This window comes from Macaca mulatta, chromosome 13 (assembly GCF_049350105.2).
Source record: "Macaca mulatta isolate MMU2019108-1 chromosome 13, T2T-MMU8v2.0, whole genome shotgun sequence".
NCBI lineage: Eukaryota > Metazoa > Chordata > Mammalia > Primates > Cercopithecidae > Macaca > Macaca mulatta.
This window is the reverse complement of record NC_133418.1, coordinates 14,019,747-14,042,407: the sequence shown is the minus strand read 5'-3', so window position 1 is coordinate 14,042,407 and position 22,661 is coordinate 14,019,747. Positions and strand designations below refer to the sequence as shown.

General features: G+C 44.9%; 1 long non-coding RNA gene across 1 annotated transcript; it reads left to right on the top strand.

Moving 5' to 3' along the window:
• The first annotated feature begins 4,937 nt into the window (after positions 1–4,937).
• On the top strand, positions 4,938–13,745 carry LOC144333986 (uncharacterized). Its single transcript, XR_013403117.1, has 3 exons — positions 4,938–5,131; positions 12,942–13,105; positions 13,565–13,745. It is a non-coding gene; the product is annotated as an uncharacterized LOC144333986 (long non-coding RNA).
• Positions 13,746–22,661: the final 8,916 nt, after the last annotated feature.

The window sequence follows — 22,661 nt, the reverse complement described above, 5'->3', positions numbered from 1 at the left end:
AGCATGGAATCCCCCATGCAAGGATAGTCACTGTCAGAAGCTATTTTGATTTCACTGCTCATCCGGCAGCTGGAAGTGAACATATGTGATTAGCTCAAAAGCCAACAGCAAGACTTCTCCGGCTGCTGGCCCCGGAAACCAGGTATAGGGCCAGGTAATTACAGTAACATTCCTTTAAGCTCATGTAACTGTGACGGGACAGGTTTCATCAAAAACGAACACGCTGGCACAGTCTCTAAGGCTGCTTTCTGGGCAGATGCTCGAAGTGGCCTATAGCAGGGGTCCTGAACCCCCAGGCCATGGACTGGTAGAGGACCTGAGCTCTGCCTCCTTTCAGGTCAGCAGCGACATTAGATTCTCATAGGAGCTCAAACCCTATTGTGAACTGCACATGTGCAGGATCTAGGTTGCACATTCCATCCTCCTCCCCCATCTGTAGAAAATTTGTCTTCCATGAAACTGTTCCCTGGTGCTAAAAAGGTTGGGGAACTACTGGTTACATCAGGCGGGCCAGCAGTGGGCCCTGGGCAGCCCAGGTCTACCCACTGTCTGGTTCCTGTAACAGCAGGAAGTGTTAGGGACAGGGGAGAGAGGGAAACCAGGGAACACCTATCATCATTGGTCCATTTCTGAGTGACTCAGACTTGAGTACATTTCCCTGAAGGTCCTCCTTGGAGTTCATTCTCCTCCATAAAGGTCTCAATGACTTCGATCAATCAGAAGGTGACTTGGGAAGCTGGGCCTGGAAAGCAGAGTTTATGTAAAAAAAAAAAAAAGTTATGGAGGTTGGTAGTGATATTGTGAAAACAGACAACAGAAATAAGGACAGAGACCCATTGGTCTAGAAATGACTAGAAAGAAAAAAACTTATTAGTGTCAACTTTGCTGATCCATTCTGGTGGACTATAAACTTTTCCATTCCATGAAATGCATTATTGAAGACTGGCAGACGTTGACTAATCTGTCACAAGCAATCTTAAAATACAGAAATGTAGGAATGTAGCCTCAGCCTTTCTGTGTTTGTGCAGTCACGGGCCACATAACGTTTCAGTCAACAACAGACCCCATATGCAACGGTGGTCTCATAAGATTATAATGGAGCTGAAAAATTTCTGTCACCTAGTGGTGTCTAGCTGCTGGAACATGGTAGCACAAGTCACTACTCATGTAATTGTGGTGATGCTGGTGTAAACGCACCTACTGCCCTGCCAGTTGTGTAAAAGTCTAACACATACAATTATGTATGGTACATAATACTTGATAATGACAATAAACAACTATGTTACTGGCTTATGTATTTACCATACTATACTTTTATCATTATTTGAGAGTGTATTCCTTGTACTTAATCCAAAACAAGTTACATGTAAAACAGCCTCAGGGAGGTCCTTCAGGAGGATTCCAGAAGAAGGCATTGCTATCACAGGAGATGACAGCTCCATGTGTGTTATTGTCCCTTAAGACCTTCCAGTGGGACAAGATGTGGAGGTGGAAGACAGTGATATTGATGACCCTGACCCTGTGTAGGCCTAGGCTAATGTGTGTGTTTGTGTCTTAGTTTTTGACAAAAAAGTATAAAACATTAAAAAAAATTAGAAATAGAAAAAAGCTGATAGCCTAAGACATAAAGAAAGAATATATTTATACAGCTGTACAATGTGTTTGTGTTTTAAGGTAAGTGTTATTACAAAGGAGTCAAGATGTTAAATTAAAAAGTTTACAAAGTAAAAATTTACAGTAAGCTCAAGTTAAGAAAAAAGTATTATAAAATAAATTTTTAATAATTTTTAGAGGCCAAGTGGACAGTATTTTTAAAGTCTATAGTGCTCTACAGTGATGTCCTAGGCCTTCACATTCACTCACTGACTCACCCAAAGCAACTTCCAGTCCTGCAAGCTCCATTCATGGTAAGTGCCCTCTACAGGTGTGCAGGAGGTTATACATCTGCATCTGTGTGAGTGCACTAGATGATGTTTGCACAATGATGAAATCACATAAGGACACATTTTTCAGAATGTATCCCTGTCACTAAGCAACACATGACTGTATTTAAATGTTACCGAAGACACTGGTCCTCTTCCCGGTAATTGCAATTGCCTTCTTTCCTCTCAATCAACTCTAGGTTTTCTACCTTCCCTGGCAAGCTAGACTGCAAGGTCCTTGAGGACAGGTATCTTCCTTGCCACATCTTCTCACTGGGGCACCTCAGGTTCCTGACATGAGTCTGGCACATTAGAAGTGTTCAGTCAATATCTTGAAATGAATGAAGTATAGGAACACGCCCAGGAGTCACCACCATTGGCCCCCACTGAGAGAGAGACTTAAACAGGGATTGGTCCCCATTGAGACTTAAACGTCCTGCCAGCATCTTTGAAGTTTAGGGTGGGAAGTGGCAGCAACAACAGGTCCCCTTGATGCAGGTGTTCTTTGTTGAGTGAGGAGGCACTTGCGTGACTCATGCTATGTACTGAATTGAGTATCCCCTGCTCCCAAATCTTTACATTGAAACCCTAACCCCTAATGTGACTGTGTTTGGCAATAGGATCTACAGGAGATAATTAAGGTTAAATAAACTCATAAGGATGGGTCTCTAATAAGACAAGATTTGTGTCCTTTTAAGAGGAGACACCAGGCGAGGAAAAGCAAAAAGGTGGCTGTCTGCAAGCTGGGAAGAGGGCCCTCATCAGAAACCAGATCAGTTGGCACCTTGATCTTGGACTTCCCAGCCTTCAGAACTATAAGAAAGTAAATTTCTGCTGTTTCAGCCACCCAGCCTATGGCATCCGATAGTTCAAACAGACTCATGCTCATCTTAGTTATTCAAAATTTCCCATATTCAGGGTCTTGCTGATTGAATCCTCCTGGTGCCTTTTACTATGTTCCTCTTTCTCCTGTATTTCCAGGAACTTGGTAGTTAGAGCTCTGGGCTTGGTTAGATTCTGACTGATTTCTTCTGGCAAGAATTCTCTCAGGTGGTGCTGGGCATTTCACACTGCATCTCATGAAGACATGTGTGATGTCTGGTCACCCCTTGCTTGGTGACATTAGTGTGGCCCAATGGGCTCAGATGCTGTCAGCCTGCTCCACCTAACAAGTTTCCCATTCATCCCTTGCCTAAGTATTCTAGCATCTGTTGTTGATTATTGTCTGGATCCATGATCTCATGAAAAATAATACCTTCTTCTAAACAGGCCTCATCCTGGGCCATGATCCCAAGTTTGTGGCCACCTGTGGGTGGGTTGGAGAGGCAGGCAGCTATAGGACAAAACAAGAGAGGATAACTCAACAGCAGGGGACTTCATGATTGACGCTATTCCTTTCCAATTGTCAGTCACCCTATATTGCATGGAGGACCTAGAGGCTGGTGACTTTTGTAGGCGCTGCCATTGTCAATGCATAGAGATACCTTCGTGTCCCCCTTAAGCTCATCTTCAGAGTAATTTTACCTGATGACCAACTCCCTGCTCCACACCCCCATGCAGGCATTCTCAGTAGAAAGGCAGTTCTGGACACAGCACCTTGTCATAAAATTCAGATTTTATTGTTGTCCTTGCCATAGCAGGTGGCCCCAAATGAAAATTGTGAACTTATCTCTTATTTCTTTTCTCATCTGTCTTATCAGTATGTAATGTGTCTTAGTTAGGTTGGATTAGATTATGTATTCATCCATTTGCATTGCTAATAGGACACCTAAGGCTAGGTAATATATAATGAAAAGAGGTTTAATTAACTGACAGTTCTGTAGGCTGTACAAACATGGCACTGACATCTGTTTCTGGTCAGGGCCTCAGGAAGTCTTCAATCACGGCAGAAGGCAAAGGGGGTGCCAGCATGTCACATGGCAAGAGCAGGAGCAAGAGAGAGAAGTGAAATTCCACATACTTTTAAACAACCAGATCTCAAGTGGAGTCAGAGCAGGAACTCTCATTACCTCAAGGATGACATCAAGCCATTCATGAGGGATCAGACCCCATAACTCAAACACCTCCTAATAGGCCCTTCCTCCAACATTGGTGACCACATTTCAACATGAGATTTGGAGGGGACAAATATCCAAACCATATTAGGTGATAATCTATCTGGTAAAAATTAAGCCCCTAAATCCGAAAGGCTTAACACAACCTAAGTTTGCTTCTATACTTGCAGTACATCTGATCCGTGTCAGATAGGGAGCGTTGATCCATGCAGTCACTCAGGGACCCTACCACATCTGCCTTCAGGAAACTCTTCATGGAACAGGGAGCCTAGATTTCCCTGAACTTACACAAAGAGCTCACAGGACTCCTGTATTAGATGGTTCTTGCATTGCTGTAAGTCCCTGAGACCGGGTCATTTATAAAGAAAAGAGGTTTAATTGACTCATGGTTCTGCAGGCTGTACAGGAAGCATGATGCTGGCATCTTCTCTGCTTCTGGGGAGGCCTCAGGAAACATACAGTCATGGTGGAAGGCAAAGAGGGTGCAGGTATGTCACATGATGAAAGCAGGAGCAAGAGAAAGAGAGTGTGTTTGGGGGTGTGCTACACACTTTAAAATGAACAGATATCATGAGAATTCACTATAACTAAGACAGCACCAAGCCATGAGTGATCCACCCCCATCATCCAAACACCTCCCACCAGGCCCCCCTCCAGCACTGGGGATTACAATTCAATATAAGATTTGTGCAGGGACAAATATCCAAACTATTTCAACTCCTTTGGGCCTGATTACGAATGAAAACCATTTCTGAAGTCAGCCTGATATCTGTTGTTGCTGTAACCTTGGGATGACCTGTAAGCCCCCTGCCTGTGTCCATTGAAACAATGGCAAGCATTGAAACACACTCTGAATGGGCAACTTGGCTGGGTCAGTTCTTCACAAGGGCTTGGCCCAGTGTCTGGCAGACAGGAGGCACTCAATAAATAGCAGTTGTTTTTATTTTATAAATGAGACACCTGAGACTCAGAGGGTCAGGTAACTGACCTCAAGTTACCCATCAGTGAGTGGCAAAACTGGGAAAAACCCCAGCTCAGCTTGATCTGGAAAGTTTGGCCTCATTTCACCCAGCACAGTGCCTCTGCAGAGACACGGGCTCCTTTGTGGAGCCCTCGAGTGCTAGACAAACCCACAAAATTACTCATCAGCTGCAGGTGAGTGGGAGCCATCGATAGCTGGGTGAGGGGTAACAAAAAAAAGTGATAACTTAAGAAACCCCATCTGGCAGCAGCACAGCACAGGGTAGATTTCAGTGAACAGAAGCTAGACACAGGGAGACCCACCAAGATGCCATTTAAATAGGAAGCTGGACTCAGCTTGGGGTGTTAGCCAGGGAAATGCCAGATGACTTCTGAAGAGCTTGCAAAGGAAGCAGGAGCAGAATGTGGTGACTGGTCAGGGAATAAGGAAGAGACTGTAAGATGACGTAGAGCTTCTGTGGGGTCACAGGAAGATCATCCCAATATTGGCGGCGGGCACACTTGCTCCCAGGGTCTGAGAATCAGCTAAGGTACTAGTTAGTTGGGTCACCCGGACTTGAAGAAGTCTGGGCAGATCCCATTCATAAATGTGACTCAATAAGAAAAACGGCTATGTCAATGGGACAAGATGGGGCTGTGAACAGAAAGGTAGGTGTGTGTGTGAGTGTGTGTGTATGTGTGAGAAGGGCGATGTGAGTAGAGGTGTGTGTGTCTGTGTAAATGTGTAAAAATGTGTTTATGAGTTAGTATGTGTTGAGTAGAGGTGTGTGTATATGTGTATGTATATTTGTGTGTTGGGTAGGGGTGTGAGTGTATGGATATGTGTGTGTATGTGTTGGGTAGGGGTGTGTGTGGTAGGTGTCTGAGTGTATGGATATGTGTGTGTGTTGGGTAGGGGTGTGAGTGTATGTGTGCTGGGTAGTGGTGTGAGTGTGTGTGTTGGGTAGGGGTGTATGGATGTGTGTTCGTGTTGGGTAGGGGTGTGGGTGTGTGTGTGTGTTGGGTAGGAGTGTGTGTGTATGGATATGTGCGTGTGTTGAGTAGGGGTATGGGGGTATGTGTGTGGTGGGTAGGAGTGTTTGTGTGTGAGTGTGTATGTGTGTTGGGTAGGGGTGTGTGTGTATGGATGTTTGTGTGTTGGGTAGGGCTGGGTTATGTGGATATATGTGTGTGTTGGGTAGGTGTGTGAGTGTATGAATGTGTGCATGCTGGGTAGGGGTGTAAGTGTATTGAGTAGGGCTCTGTGTAGATGTATGTGTGTTGGGTAGGTATATGTGTGGATGTTTGTGCATTAGGGCTCTGTGTAGATGTGAGTGTGTGTTGGGTAGGTGTGTGAGTGTGTGGATGTGTGTTGGGTAGGGCTGTGTTTATGTGGGTGTGTGTTGGGTAGGGGTGTGTGTGTGGATGTATGTGTGTTGGGTAGAGGTGTGAGTGTGTAGATGTTTGTGTGTTGGGTAGGGCTGTGTTTATGTGGATGTGTGTTGGGTAGGGGTGTGTGTGTATGGGTGTTTGTGTGTTGGATAGGGGTGTGAGTGTGTGGATGTTTGTGTATTGGGTAGGGCTGTGTTTATGTGGATGTGTGTTGGGTAGGGGTGTGTGTGTATGGATGTGTGTGTGTTGGGTAGGGCTGTACTTATGTGGATGTGTGTTGGGTAGGGGTGTGTGTGTATGGATGTGTGTGTGTTGGGTAGGGGTGTGTGTATAGATGTTTGTGTGTTGGGTAGGGCTGTGTTTATGTGGATGTGTGTTGGGTAGGGGTGTGTGTGTATGGATATATGTGTGTTGGGTAGGGGTGTGTGTGTATGGGTGTTTGTGTGTTGGGTAGAGGTGTGAGTGTGTAGATGTTTGTGTGTTGAGTAGGGCTGTGTTTATGTGGCTGTGTGTTGGGTAGGGGGTGTGTGTATGGATGTGTGTGTGTTGGGTAGAGCTGTGTTTATGTGGGTGTGTGTTGGGTAGGGGTGTGTGTGTATGGGTGTTTGTGTGTTGGGTAGAGGTGTGAGTGTGTAGATGTTTGTGTGTTGAGTAGGGCTGTGTTTATGTGGCTGTGTGTTGGGTAGGGGGTGTGTGTATGGATGTGTGTGTGTTGGGTAGAGCTGTGTTTATGTGGGTGTGTGTTGGGTAGGGATGTGTGTGTATGGGTGTTTGTGTGTTGGGTAGGAGTGTGTGTATGGATGTATGTGTGTTGGGTAGGGGTGTATGTGTGTGGATGTTTGTGTGTTGGGTAGGGCTGTGCTTATGTGGATGTGTGTTGGGTAGGGGTGTGTGTGTATGGGTGTATGTGTGTTGGGTAGGGGTGTGTGTGTACGGATGTTTGTGTGTTGGGTAGGGATGTGAGTGTGTGGATGTTTGTGTGTTAGCTAGGGCTGTATTTATGTGGATGTATGTTGGGTAGGGGCGTGTGTGTATGGATGTGTGTGTGGTGGGTAGGGCTGTGTTTAGGTGGATGTGTTTTGGGTTGGGGTGTGTGTGTATGTGGATGTGTGTGTGTAGTGGGTAGGGGTTTGTGTGTGTATGTGTGGTGGGTAGGAGTGTGAGTGTGACATATGTGTGAGTGTGTGTGCTGAGTGGAGCGTCTGAACAGAACACTTACAAGCAGCATGGGCATGATTACATCTGGAACTGAATATTCAGAATGAAACCTCCCTTTCCATTCTTTGATAGCTGAACGTCCAAGAAAGGTATCCTGTAATTGAGCCCCTCAACTCTGAATATCCAGCTTTCTAATCAGCAGGAAAAATAAAATCCTGTCATCTGCCTGGGATCATAGGGATTTACTTTGCAAGTAGGCACACACTCCTTTCCCAGTCAACTAAAGATTTGAGGTGGCAAGGATAACACGGTTGGGTTTCTCTACCTTGACTCTCTGGGATCCCACTGGGCATGTAGTGAGGTGGGAAAAGGTATGAAACCCACTTCAGGACACCAGAAACTGGCAGTCACACTACAGATGGAGTGTTCAGGGCAGACAGGGGAAGCTTTAGAAGTTATTTTGACAGGCTTGACAAACGCAAATTATATTAAGAGCTTAGCTCTATGATAGGTTGGTCGGAGAGGGAGAATTTTTTGTTTTTTCAAGTACAAGGAACTCTAAGCTCAGAGGAACAGATGTGTAACTAAGAGTTATGCTTAACCCATTTAGCAGTCATTTCCTGAGCACTTCTAAAGCGATTTGCTTTTAGGTTAGAAAGATGCTGTGTATTGATCTCAGGAAGAAAATTGGACTCAGGCTAGGTTCTAAGTTTATTCAGATAACTAAGAGATCCAGGGGCATTTTAAAATATCACAGTTGGCATGCTAATTACTTACGCAACTTTCTAATTGTCCTATTGTTTTTGAGCAGCCTTTCTAGCTTTTAACATTTCTTATCCAGCTGTATTATTTTTAAATTTTTTAAAGGTATTCTGTCTTTTCTCATAGTCTTAAAGAGATCTTTGTTTTTTCAAATGGAGTTTGGCAGAAAGATTTGTTTCCCTCTAGGCTGATTTCATTTATCTAAAGTTGGCCAAGAAAATCATCCCCCTGCTGAAAGCACAACGGGTTAACACTGAGGTTGACTTTTCACTTGTAAGGTTGCAGATTCGCCTTTGATTTCACTGTAAGCAGCAATTTTAACCAGCTTCGCAAGTCACAGGCCTGGGCGCCAGGAGGGTCAAAGCTCAGCTGCAATTTCTCTGCTAAGGATCCCTAGCAGACATGCCCTTGGGAGCCTTTCCTTAGCGCCAATGTTTCCGTGCTCTGTATGTCAGGCAACAGGCAAGGCGACAGCTCCAGGTTCATTTAGTTCAGCTGTGAAACTTCCAGAGTGCCCAAGTGATATAAGAGTTAAGAAGAAAGTACTTAAGCAGATAGTGAGGGTACAGAAGTCCTCAGTAAGGTTTTCCTTTTAATAAAAAAGCAGCCCCCAAATCATTTTATTTTCTAACAAACAGCAGCCTGTAAAATCGAGCTGCAGACGTAGACAAGCAAGGTAGAAGCTCGCATGGGTGAATGCTGGCAGTTGGGCCAATAGAAAAAGACTACCTGTGACTAGGCATGATCAAAATGGTGGCTCTACCTTCTCTTCTCTTTTCCAGCCATGTGTATAGTAAGGAACAGACAAGATGGCACTGAGGAAGTGGAAATCCCACTTACATAATAAGATTAGGGTGGGGCACCAGCCTTCCCTCCCAGGGAAACGTCACATCTGGTCAAACCAATCTGTGGGCCTTATGTAAATCAGACACCTCCTCCTCAAGCCTGCAGTCCACTGTGGGATGGCTTTTCCCTTTCAGATGCCTCTTTCCGGCAAGAGAGAGCTGCTGTCCTCTCTCTCTCCTTTCTTCTGCCTATTAAATGTTCCACTCCTTAACCCATCCACTTGTGTTCGTATCCTTAATCTTCTTGGCGTGAGACAATAAACCCCTGTATTTACCCCCAGACAATGATGCTGCTTCACAAACAGCATCTAGCGGAGTGCTTAGATCTTGTAATACCATCCTCTGACCCTGACACCTTTGGTTTTCTTAATGGTAAAGATCAGCTCCGGAAGTGGGGGCCCCAGGAGGTGAGAGTCAGTAGCCTGATGATGATTTCTGTGTGAGGACATTAATGACTTTGTCGGATGAGCTGAAAATTTCTGAAATTTATCCAGGGGTCCCTACTTTTCCCTTAACTCCTGATTATGGATCTATCATTCCTGAGTTCATCTAGAGTTGGAAAACTGAAAGGGATCTAGGAGCACATCCATCCGGTCACATCACTTTTTGAAGACACAAAAGCTATGGCCACCCAGAGGCAAAGACACTGCCCCTTTTCTCTTTTCTGGCCCCTTACTGGTCTCAGGGTCTGCACCCAAACCTGGAGTTACCAGCACCTTTCCACAACTTGACATTGTCATCTCTTCCACCTCTTTAACCTGTTGGAATAAGAAAGCCTCGAGTTGTTCTACCAGCTTCTTAGAGTGTTAACTGTCTTGTCCCAAAGCTGTGTTGCTGGAGGATCAAGAGATGCTCTCTTTAGAATTCCCAGACTGGAGGGGCAGACATGATTGCTGGCCATCTCCATTGCAGAGAGTAAGCTTTACAAGGGAGGGTCTGGGGTCTCCAGCTATTGTATCCTGAGTACTAAGCACATCACTTGGCACAAGGCGGTCTTTCAATAAGTGCAGTCTTCTAGAATAACGAACAAATGAAGTCCAATCACTCCCATTAGCATTCCTTCTCAGGAATATTTCCTAATCTTCTCAGAATGTCTACAAGTCCAGGGAAGAAGAATGGTAGTTTTGTTGCCACCAAGTAAACTTGTCTGTCCTTTCTGCTCATTGTGCTGGCCTCTGTCTCCAAAGAGAGAATAGGGCACCATTGGAAGCTCCAGAATTCAGTGCATTGGATCAACTCATGCTGAGTCCCGCCAAGGCTAATGCCTCAAGTCTTCCTTATTTCCCTTTGAGCAGGTGATTGTGTGTGGCCAATCCTTCCTTGTTCTTCTGCAGCTTTTGCACCCATGTGACCCTGGCCCCAGTGAAACAGGTCTTCTGGATTTATCTTGTACTGACTGCCCTGCGTGTGAGCAGGATCAGGCCTCCAAAACACACAATCTTGTTCTTGCAGCTTTGTTATTTTTTTTTTAAGGGTTAGTGAACTAGGCTTTGCTTTTCAACGTCATTCCCACGGAACTTCAGAGAACAGAAGCTTTTTACAGCGCACACGTCCCGGCCGGGCGCGGTGGCTCACGCCTGTAATCCCAGCACTTTGGGAGGCTGAGGCGGTCGGATCACAAGGTCAGGAGATTGAGACCATCCTTGCTAGCATGGTGAAACCCCGTTTCTACTAAAAATAGAAAAAAAATTATCTGGGCGGGGTGGCGGGCACCTGTAATCCCAGCTACTCAGGAGGCTGAGGCAGGAGAATGGCATGAACCCGGGAGGCGGAGCTTGCTAGTGAGCTGAGATCACGCCACTGCACTCCAGTCTGGGCGACAGAGCAAGACCCTGTCTCAAAAGAAAAAAAAAAAAAAAGCACACACTTCTTTTGGTGACATCAGCAGGTTGCCTAGGTCCCTGAGGACAGCAGCCACCACTGGGAGGACATCTGCCACCACCCGTAACCCAACTCAAGCCCAGTGCGCAATGGGAAGGAGGTGGGCAGAACCAGATGCTGGCCAGCTTAGCCATGTGGCCTTTTCCTTTTTCCTCTTTCAGAAGGAGAAAAATCAAGGTCCGCTTTTTTTTTGTCACATACTCCTGGGACAGAGGGGGGTTTTCCTTTGGGATAAAGTCTAAACAATGAAGGGGGCCGTGGGGCCAGCTTTATCACCTGAGGAAGTAACCAGACTCTTTTTTCTCCCCTCCCTGCAATTTAGCAGATAGGTGGGTCTCTTGGCCTGTGGCTCCCTCTTTACCCAGCAAGTCTCCCTCCCCACCCAGCAAATCTCCCTCCCCAGAGATGAGGATCTGTGTAATTACCTGAGGTGAGGTCCCGGCACGGGCTCCTGGAAGTCTCCCTACACACCTAAAGTTCTGTCTCAAGGTCACTTTGTGGATTCAGGGCCCTGAGATGTGTTCTGAGTGTCAAATACATATTGAATTTCAAAGACTTACTCAAAGAAAAAACCTCAATAATAATTGTTTATATTGAATATATGTTGAAATAAAAATTTGTTGTATATCAAATTAAATGAAATACATTATTAAATTAATTTCAAATATTTCTTTTTACTTTTTTTTCCCCCAAGACCGAGTCTTGCTCTGTTGCCCAGGCTGGAGTGCAGTGGGTAAGCTCAGCTCACTGCAATCTCCACCTCCCAGGTTCAAGTGATTCTCATGCCTTAGGCTCCTGAGTAACTGGGACTCAGGTGCACGCCACCATGCCTGGCTAATTTTTGTATTTTTAGTAGAGACGGGGCTTCACCATGTTGGCCAGGCTGGTCTCGAACTCCTGACCTCATGATCTGCCCACCTCAACCTCCCAAAGTGCTGGAATTATAGGCATGAGCCACTGTGCCTGGCCTCTTTTTACTTTTATTATTAGGAAATTTAGAATTACATCTCGGCTTGCATTATTTTCTATTGAATCAGCACTGCTCTGGAAAGAAACCTAAGATCCCCTTTCACAATTTTTCTTTTCTTTTTGTTTTTGAGACAGAGTTTCCCTCTGTTGCTCAGACTGGAGTGCAGTGGTGTGATCTTGGCTCACTGCAACTTCCACCTCCCAGGTTCAAGAGATTCTCATGCCTTCGCCTCCTGAGTAGCTGGGATTACAGGTGCATGCCACCACACCTGGCTAATTTTTGTATTTTTAGTAGAGACAGAGTTTCGCTATGTTGGCCAGGCTGGTCTCAAACTCCTGACCTCAAGTGAGTCACCCCCCTCGGCCTCGCAAGGTGCTGAGATTATAGGCATAAACCACCATGCCTGGCCCACAGTTCTTCTTAATCCAATACCCTAGGAAGGACCCTAACGCGAGTTCAATATCTTCTTTTCTGGTCTCTCCACTGCCCACCCTCAGGCCCTCTTGGGTCTTCAGAGTCAGAGACCATGCAAGCAAATGCTACCGTAGTCAAAATATGCCTCCCATAGTGGCCCTTCACAAACGGACTCCTGAAACGGCCTGGAGAGGTTCTGCATCAGGGACCCCCTCCTCCCCAGACAGAGGCCCCAAAGCAAGTTTTGTTTTCCAGGAGGGCATTCTTCAGTGTACTCTATGGTGTAAACTGCAAAATGGTGTTGGCCAGCTTGTAACATGCTGGGCTGACCCAAGTCAGATTTCTTTGTTGCAGGAATGCTCAGAGCGTGTGTATATTAATAAATACTGTGACTCCCTGAGGGCAAAACACTTTGCGTGACTTCTAAAGTTGTTGAAGACAAGCTCCTTCTGCCTTTCTTAAGCACCTGCAGTGAAGATACATCGAAAGGGACTCTATTATTTTTGCCCTTCTACTAAAGGTCCTCTCCCTCCTCTGCCCCGACCTTGTCCTCTCCCTCCCTTGTCCCCACACCACCTCCCAGGTCCTCTCCCTCTCTAGAAGAAATGGTCCAAGTTACAAGGCAGACACTGCTGAAGCTCCGGAGAAGACTTAGGAGCTTCTAGTTTCTGGCATTTTGGTCACTGGCATTTGGCAAAATGGCTCTTGATTTAACCACAAAAGAGGAATTTGCCGATACTGAACCAGGTGAGTCTATTTTGCTCTGCCTAGTTTTGACATTCTCCCCTCCAGACCGCAGAAGAACTTAATTGCCCTCTGATTTATATGATCATAGAATATCTCAAAAAATATATATATACACACACACACATATATATATATAAAAAATGTATGTACCGAAAGAGAGCCTTTTATCAACGCCTAATTCATTTAACTCTGGGGAACAAATATAATCAATTTCCAACAGACAGCTCTAAGATTTGTGAAGTGTTGGATGAAGGACCTTACTCAATAATCATTTATATTGTTTTATATCCAAGCTTCAACCCTCCAAGAAGGTGGGGGTTCTGGAAGAAAGGCTGCCTTTGGCCAGGCTGCAGGAAGCTGCCAGGAAGCTGGGGCTGGGGCATGGCTGGAAGGGGGCCAGGAAACTCATTCGCTCCGCTCCATCTCGCTAACATTGTCTGCTGGTATGTTTCATTACAGTCCCGCATCCTGCTCACCTCTGCACCTTTGAGATGCCTCCCACATCCTCGATACAGGTTACACTGAGGCTTACTGCTTCTGCAACCAGCTTCTATCACCAGCTTCCCACACCTGGCCCACTTTTTGAAAACAAAACAGGTCGGGAGCAGTGGCTCATACCCGTAACCCCAGCACTTTGGGAGGCCAAGGCAAGAGGATCGCTTGAACCCAGGAGTTTGAGACCAGACTGGGCAACATAGCAAGATGCTCTCTACATAAAATTTTAAAAATTAGCTGGGCATGGTGACATGTGCCTATAGTACCAGCTACTTGGGAGGCCAAGGTAGGAAGATCACTTTGAGTCCAGGAGACCGAGGCTGCAGTGAACCATGATGGCACCACTGCACTCCAGCCTGGGCGACAGAGAGAGACCCTGTTCCAAAACAAAAACAGAAACGCAAACAGATTTCACCTATAAGAGGTAGGTCTTGACATCTCAGGCGTCTTCTTCCTCTTTGCTCAGCCTTTTGGTTCCATCCTCACTTAACCAGCATTTATCACACAGAGCAACCTCACTGTGTGGCAACGTCTGCTCCTACTGGGTCTGCACAAGTAAAGGAAATCGGTGGGCTTGGAGTTTAAAAATAAAAGCTCTGGCCTCATTTGGTTGAATTAATTATTTGTTTTCACTTGTTTGAATCTTCATGACAACTAAAGTCCACCTCGACTAGTCGTGGACCATGTCTGCCAGCTGCCTACAGAATCCACCCCTTTCCTTTGGAATTCTCTCCTCCTGACGCTGACAATGCCCTTGCCCTTCAGAGGACCTGCCTTCCCACTCTCCATTGGACACTGTGGAACTTCTTGGTGTCCAGTCCCAAGGGCGCAGCCACAGCAGGACTTCACGTCTGCCTGCCTGAGCGGGGCTGGTGTCTTATGAACGGCAGCTGAGACCCAGTTTGGGCTCACGATCTCATATCACAGGTCAGAAAACAAAAGAGCAATTGAGTTCTTATGAAAACTTGCCAGATTTCCATACAACAGTTTCCTTCTTGAAACCCCCCCCTTTTTTTTTTTTAACTTTTCATCACAGAAATGAACTCAAAGGAAAATGACTAATCACCAGCCTACTCAGAATCACTGGTCCCCAGCAAGCAAGGGTGATCCTGCATCAATCTATTAATTTTCATTTCCAGGGTTCTCAGATGTAAAACAAATGTTTGATGTAATTCACAACACTGCTCCCTTATAATTAAACAACCTCCTACTGCCTAAATTGGCAACGCACTCCATCAATCAGTGATAAATGTGGTCCTTGGGAGACTGCTCTTATGTTTGTTTCACTCATGGGAAAATGGCCACAACCCTTTTGTAAGATTCCTTGGCTGCTGCTCTCCCCCAGGTTACAATCATAGTAACTGCTGCTTCTGGGATGCCTTGTTGCAATCCCCATGTTCAATGATGGCTCAGTGGATATGTGCTTGAAGGAGAGTGAGTGATGGGGAGTCTCCAATTATGAATAAAATATATTCAAGTCAATAAACCCTTCCTGGGTTCCTTTGCCTCACCCTATGCACAATTTATGAAGCACTCTGTATGTATCAGGAGCTATTTGCAATGTTTAACATGGGGGAGCCCCCATAATTCTAAATATGTCACGTATCATCTACTTTCCTCTTTGCAAAGTGGGGAGGTTGGATTGCTGCCAGGCCTGATAATATAGATCTGCCGTTCACACATAGCATATAGGAGGCCCTGATGACTTCCTACTCATCACTTTCCTCGTTGTCCGATTGTTGGGGCCATTGGGCTGCTATATTCAGGCCAGTCCTTGCCCTAGATCCTAGGATCCAGCCAGACTTGAGGCAAGGAGGCACACTGCTGTCAGTGTTCCATCACCCCTATGGTTGGGCCTCACTGACTCTGCCACAGTTCAGACACCAAGGCTACTGCCTTAGTTTTCTAAGAGAGGTTCCCCAACATTGCACCTGAATTCATCCAGTTCAATTTCACAGAATATACTTGACCTAGTTTAAGCCGAAAGGGATGTATCAGAGGCTACTAACTATGGCTCATGAAATCCTTGGAAAAGCTGAATAAATAGACCTTAGGGGGTCTTAGCTACTGTCAAAGCTATCTAGCAGAACCTGGCCACATTTCCAACCAGGAAGCTGCCTGCAGAATCAGCAAACAGCCCCCACACCCGCTGGCTTCAGAACCACCCACCTCTGCTCTCCCCACGCAAGTGAGCAGACACCTCAGCCCTGCCTTTCTGGCCACCTGACTGCTTCCAAATTAAATCTCTCCCATTTGCACCAGGAAGAGGACCCTCGATGATGTCTAGAACTTTAGTTTCTAATGACTCTAAGGAATGGGATTTTTCGCCTGCCCAGCCTCTGCAGTCTGGGAAAAAATAGAAGTGTGTTGTAAGTGATACTGAGTGATCTGGCCCTCAGATTTGTCAGTTTCCCAAGCAGCAACTTGGCCCTTGCATATATTGATTTTTAAATTTCTGTAGTTTGCTCAGTCCCCCAGGGCTCTGGGAGCCCATTTCTATTGGCTGGAAACCCACTGGGAACCAGCTACCTGCTGACAAATTCCAATCCTATTACTATTTTGTATTGAATATTTACTCTGCACAGTTCCTAATTTTCTGCAAAATGCCTTTTCTCTTTACCATCCCTTGACACAGTTGCTGGTCTATAAACTGAAACACCACTTCTTATGGCCACAGTTGTTTGTGCCAAGAATAAGTAACTCCCTAAGCTCAGCCAATCAGATTTTCTCTCGAATCTGTGGGCTGGAAATCAAGATGGTTGAGAACAACTCTTCTCCTAGTGGCGGAAGTGGTAAAAATAATCTCAGTGTGGGTGTGGTGGCTCATACCTGTAATCTCAGCGCTTTGGGAGGCTGAGGTTGGGGGACCACTTTAGGCCAGGAGTTTGAGACCAGCCTGGGCAACAAGGTAAGACCCCATCTCTACAAATAAAAAATTACCTGGGCATGGTGGCATGTGCCTGTGTTTCCAGGCACTTGAGAGGATGAGGCAGGTGGATTGCTTGAGTCCAGGAGTTCAAGGCTACAGTGATCTGTGATTGCACCACTGCACGGGCAACAGAGTGAGACCCTGTTTCTAAAAAAATAAAATAAAATAAATACAATTTTTAAAAAAGAATCTCAGGAGCTCTCGGGCATCCAGCTCTCAGGATACCTCGTCCTGTAAGGGCCTCCCAGAGTGGCTGGAGGGCAGGGCGTGATGCCTCTTGGGCCACCTTGCAAAGGGTTCAAGAGTTCTGTCATGAGGATAGAACCATCTATCGTGAGAGTAAAGAATCGGTGGATGAGAAGATGGAAGTAAAGCCATGAATTGGAGAGAGTGTTCCAAGGCCATTTCCATCTCTGGTTTCAGCTTCTTCTGCATCCTGGCTACATGCCAGTTTTGGGGCTCCATGAGGTATCTCCATGTCCTTGTTATGTTCCCATTTCTCTTATTTTGCTTTTGTTTGAGTTGGCCTCCTCTCACATGAAACAGGGAGTCCACAATACCATTGACCCTTGAACTACACGAATTTGAATTGTGTGGGTTCACTTATACATGGATTTTCTTTTACCTCTGCCACCCCCGAGACAGCAAGACCTATCCCTCCTTCTTCTTTCCCTCAGTGTACTCAACATGGAGATGATAAGAATGAAGACCTTCATGATGATCCACTTCTACTTAAGGAATAGTAACGATATTTTCACTTTCTTATAATTTTCTTCATAACATTTTCTATTCTCCAGCTTACTTTATTGTAAGAATATAGTACATAATACATATACAAAATATGGGTAATAGACTGTTTATGTTATTGGTAAGGTGTACAGAGCACCCGTGACATAAGTAACTCCATCTTAAAAAAAGACTCCATCTTACATTTCAAAAGGCATCATGCCAACAGGACCAGATGTTCCCCTAATCAGTAGAGACAGCACCTGACTGTCTGTATGGCCAGAGCATAGCCAGACACACTCTTTATTATCAATCAGTCCTCACCAGAGGACTCAAGGGCTACAGAAGAGCAGGAGTCCACCAGCTGTACACGGCTGTCTTACGAAATACCGTCCTGCTATCACTCGTGATCAGCATCTGGCATCTGTCAGTGAGGGCTCTGTTCAAATTGAGGGCTCTCCCTTACAAGACACTGCTGTGCATCTAGATCTGCCCAGGACCCTCTCCTTGTCCATGTCACTGTCCTTGGCCTGATGAACCCCTTTCCTATCCCTTTTTCTCTTGATGTTAAGTGTTGCTCTGTTGGATGTGGCATGTTTAATCTATAACATTTATATATTGATTAAGTATACTACTAGGTATGGTTTGCAATATCAACTGACCTGTGGAGTGGCTTGAATCTGTGCACCTGTAGCCCTGACTCCTGAGGGAATGAAGTGCTAAGGAGAATCACCTTCTTGGGAACTCCATGCAGTTTGTGGGCTTTTATGACTGAAATAGCATCAATAAAAGCCTGATCTTGTGGAAAGATACAAATGTGCATGGATCTGGTTATATCTGACCTTGTGCCTCTCCCAACAGTAAGGCTTCCAGTCAACAGTAGTAGGCTGTTAGTAGTTACATTTTGGGGGAATATGAAAAGTTTTACTGGGATTTTCAACTGTGCAAGGGGTGAGCGCTCTTAACCTGCATGTTGTTCAAGAGTCAACCACAATGCGTACGTATTGAGTGATTAGAGGGGGACTCTTGGACCATTCTCACTGGCCTCCACAGGGATGATTTCTCCTAACTTAAACACAGGTAAACTTCTCCCAACCTTGCTAATTCTTACAGCTCTTGCACTTTGTGGCACAACCTCAGTAGTAGCTCCTGTACTTCTGGCTCCAGTTCCTCTCCTTCCACAGTCTCCTTAGCAGACTTCAGTCAGGTTTCCCCTCTGCTCACCACCAGCCTCCATGTTGCTGAATTCAGTGTTCACTGTTCGGCCTCACTGTGGCTCGCCCTGTATCCCTGAAACATTTCCTTCATCTGCCTTCAGCTGGCCTCCCTTCCACCAAGCAGTGACCCTTCCCGGTCTTCCCAATTGCTCCCTCACAACCCTGATGTCTTAATATCCATGCTGGTTCTTGGCCTCTTTGCTTCCCTTCTCCACTTTGCCCTTTGTGGGCTCCCGTCCTATGGCAGGCTCTGCAGGCTGTTTCCCACACCCTAGGCAGTGGCTCCCGGCCACTGGGAGGGACTAGTGGGAGGCTGAGGAGAGCCTCGGGTGGCATCTCCAGCAGCAGCAGCAGCTGTTCCTTTTGTTTCCACCTCCTGGAGTCTGCATGGAGTTTAGTTTCTGCTGGGTGAGCCCAGCTCCCGGGTTCTGGTAGCACCATCTCCTCTTTATTCCCAGACCTCATGATTCTCTGTGGAGAAAATCTGATGGAATCTGCAGAAAAGCTATTAGAATTAATGAGCTTAGTAAGGAGATTGCAAATACATCTTGCTAAAATCTCTCAAATCAAATTTTAAAATAAGGATCTTCATTAATGACTTTTCCTATAATACACTGAGTTAGGGAAATAGCACTGAAATCTCAAGAGTGAATGAACAAATTTTTTATTACCATGTATTATCTTTTGAGACAATACGGGCATCGACTGAGAAACTGCGTGCAGTAGGCCATCTAGTTGCCTCAGTCAAATCTGATTTAGCTCTACTGAAAGTTCTTTTTTTTTTTTAGATGGAGTTTCGCTCTTGTCACCCAGGCTGGAGTGCAATGGTGCAGTCTCAGCTCACTGCAAGCTCCACCTCCTGGGTTCAAGCAATTCTCCTGCCTCAGCCTCCCGAGTAGCTGGGATTACAGGCCCCAGCCCCCATGCCCGGCTAATTTTTGCGTTTTTAGTAGAGACAGGGTTTCACCATATTGGCTAGGCTAGTCTCAAACTTCTGACCTCAGGTGATCCACCTGCCTCAGCCTCCCAAAGTGCTGGGACTACAGGCGTGAGTCAGTGCGCCCGGCCTGAAAGTTCATGTTCATGCAGACAAGAAGAACACTGTTCTAATGCCAATGAGCTATCAGGTTAGGAGTCTTTAAAATAATTTTCTGACACAAAAATGAGCATGCTGTTGTTTCTTATTTCCTCTTTAGGATGCCTCTCAGTTTCTGCACAGGAATTGTCTACAGCAGTAGTTCACAAAGTTTGATTTCTATTAGAAATGAAATTTTTCGGTCTCCACCCAGACCTGCTGCATCAGAAACTGTGGGAATGGCATCCAGCATTCTTTATTTAATACTCTTTTGAGGGGATTCTGATGCCTGCTAAGCCAGAACCACTAGTCTATACAAGCTTGGGGTATGGGAAACAAACTCACTTATGAGGTCACTTTTACTATCTGAACTAAAGTGAACTCCCTGAAATAAAATTGGCAAAATGTTCCCTACTTTTCAAAGTTTTGTTCTGTCTTCAGTTTTCTTTTCTTTCTTTTTCTTTTTTCTTTTCTTTTCTTTCTTTCTTTTTTTTTTTTTTTGCCAAGCAACTCTTTGGGGAAGTACATTAAGCTTTAGATACACTATTCATTTCCAGTAAGCAGGAAAGACTCATCAAAAGTAGAGGGAAGAAATGCATTTTTATATGTTAACACAATAGATTTACTATTCAGTTATAAAAATGATACAGACACACACACACACACACACACACACACACACACACACAGGCCCAAACCCAGAGGGTTTTTATTAATAGAATGTGGAGGGAAAGAAACATATGCAAAATAATATAGTATGATTCCATTTATGTATTATTTAAAAATAGACTCAACTGAACTACACTGTTCAAGGATGCATACACAGGTGATAAATCTATTAAGGAGTCAAGAGCAGGATTTTATTTTTAAAAATAATTTCAACTTTTATTTTAGATTCAGGGAATATGTGTGCAGGTTTGTTACGTGGGGTTATTGTGTGACACGTGGTTTTGGGTATAAATGATGCTGACACCCATGTAGTGAGCATAGTATCCCATTGGTAGTTTTTCAGCCCTTGCCTCCTTTCTTCTCTCTTGCCTCTAGTAGTTCTCAGTATCAATTGTTCCCCACTTTATGTCCATGTATACCCAATGTTTAGCTCCCACTTTATAACTGAGAACATGTAATATTTGGTTTCCTGTTCCTGAATTAATTTTCTTAGAATAATGACCTCTAGCTACATCCCTGTTGCTGCAAATGACATGATTTCATTCTTTTTTATGGTTTCATAGTATTCCATTGTACTAATCTGTCCTCAGGCTGCTATAAAGAACAGCCCAAGACTGGGTAATTTATAAAGGAAAGATGTTTAAGTGACTCACTGTTCCTCATGGCTGGGGAGGCCTCAGGAAACTTACAACCATGGCAGAAGGACAACATGTCCTTCCTTACAGAGCAGCAGGAAGGAGAAGTGCAGAGCAAAGTGGGGGAAAGCCCCTTATAAAATCCTCATATCTTGTGAGAACTCACTCACTATGAGAACAGCATGCGGGAACCGCCCCCCAAGATCTAATCACCTCCCACAAGGTCCCTCCTTCAACACACAATTCAGATTACAATTCGAGATAAGATTTGGGTGGGGACACAGACCGTATCATACATGATGTACATGTAACATATTATCTTCATCCAGTTCACCATTGATCAGCACCTAGCTTGATTCCATGTCTTCGTTATTGTGAATGGTGCTGCAGTGAACATACGCATGTATGTGTCTTTCTGGTAGAACAATTTGTTTTCCTTTGGGTAAATATACACCAGTAATGGTGGTTTTGATTTGCATTTCTCTGATGATTAGTGATGTTGAGCCTTTTTTTATGTTGTTGGCTGCTTGTACATCTTCTTTTGAGAAGTGTCTGTTCATGTCTGCTGCCCACTTTTTAATTTGTTTTTTTTTTTTTTTGCTTGTCAAATTGTTTAAGTTCCTTATAGATTCTGGATATTAGACCTTTCTTGGATGCATAGTTTGTGAATATTTCCTCCCATTTTGTAAGTTGTCTGTTTAGAGTATGATTATTTTAAAGTCAGAATAGTGGTTACATCTGGAAGGAAGGATGGTGCTTGGGTGGGGAAGAAATTTATGGGCAGGGGGCTCTGGGAACTTAATAATGCTCTATTTGTTGACCTGGGTGGCCATTATGTGGGTGTTTGAGTTATAATCTGTCAAACTGTGCATTTAAGTTTTTGCTACTTTGTAGGCATATTTTACAATTCAAAACTGTCTTTAAAAGAAAGAAGGCCAGATGCTGTGGCTCATGCATATAATCCCAGCACTTTGGGAGGCCGAAGCAGGTGGATTGCTTGAGCCCAGGAGTTTGAGACCAGCCTGGGCAACAGAGTGAGACCCTGTCTCTACAAAAACTACAAAAATTAGCCATGAGTGGCGGCAAACTGCCTGTAGTCCCAGCTACTTGGGAGGCTGAGGTGGGAGGCTCACTTGAGTCCAGGAGGTCTAGGCTGCAGTGAGCCGTGATTGCACCACTGCACTCCAGCTTGGGTGACAGAGCAAGACCCTGTCTCAAAAAACAAAGCAAAACAAGAACCAAAGACAGAAATAAAAAACAGAGTTAGGGATCCTCCACTGTAGGCTGAGTAGTCTGTCTCTTTCTTGCCAATTTGTAATGCCAGCACTTTCTCTTTCTTTAGAGACCACCACTTTCAGCATTTGTGGTCACTTCCAGACCAAATGCCCTAAGAATACAATTAGACTGACTTTTCTCAGTTTTTAATTGACTTTCCATGATGACAGATGAGGATTTCACTTTTGGCCCCTCCCTTGTGTGCCCTTCCTCTATCTCCTAGGACTTTTGATAATTTTCTTTCCACCATTTTCTTCCCTTCTTTGGGGAGTGAGAATTCCTAATGGTTTGATTTTTAGTGCATCTCGTATCATTTTGTTATCTTTTCTCTCCAGTATAGAAGATTACCTTATAATTATGCCCAATTATTCTAATAAATCTATTAATAGACCCATCTTGTTTTTAATATCCAAGAGATCTTTTTCGTTCTCTAGCTATTCTTGTCTGATAGCATCCAGTTCTTTTTGCAGATACACTATATTCTAAGAAGAGTATTGCACAGCATTACAAAGATATGGAGGTACCCTGCTGGGGG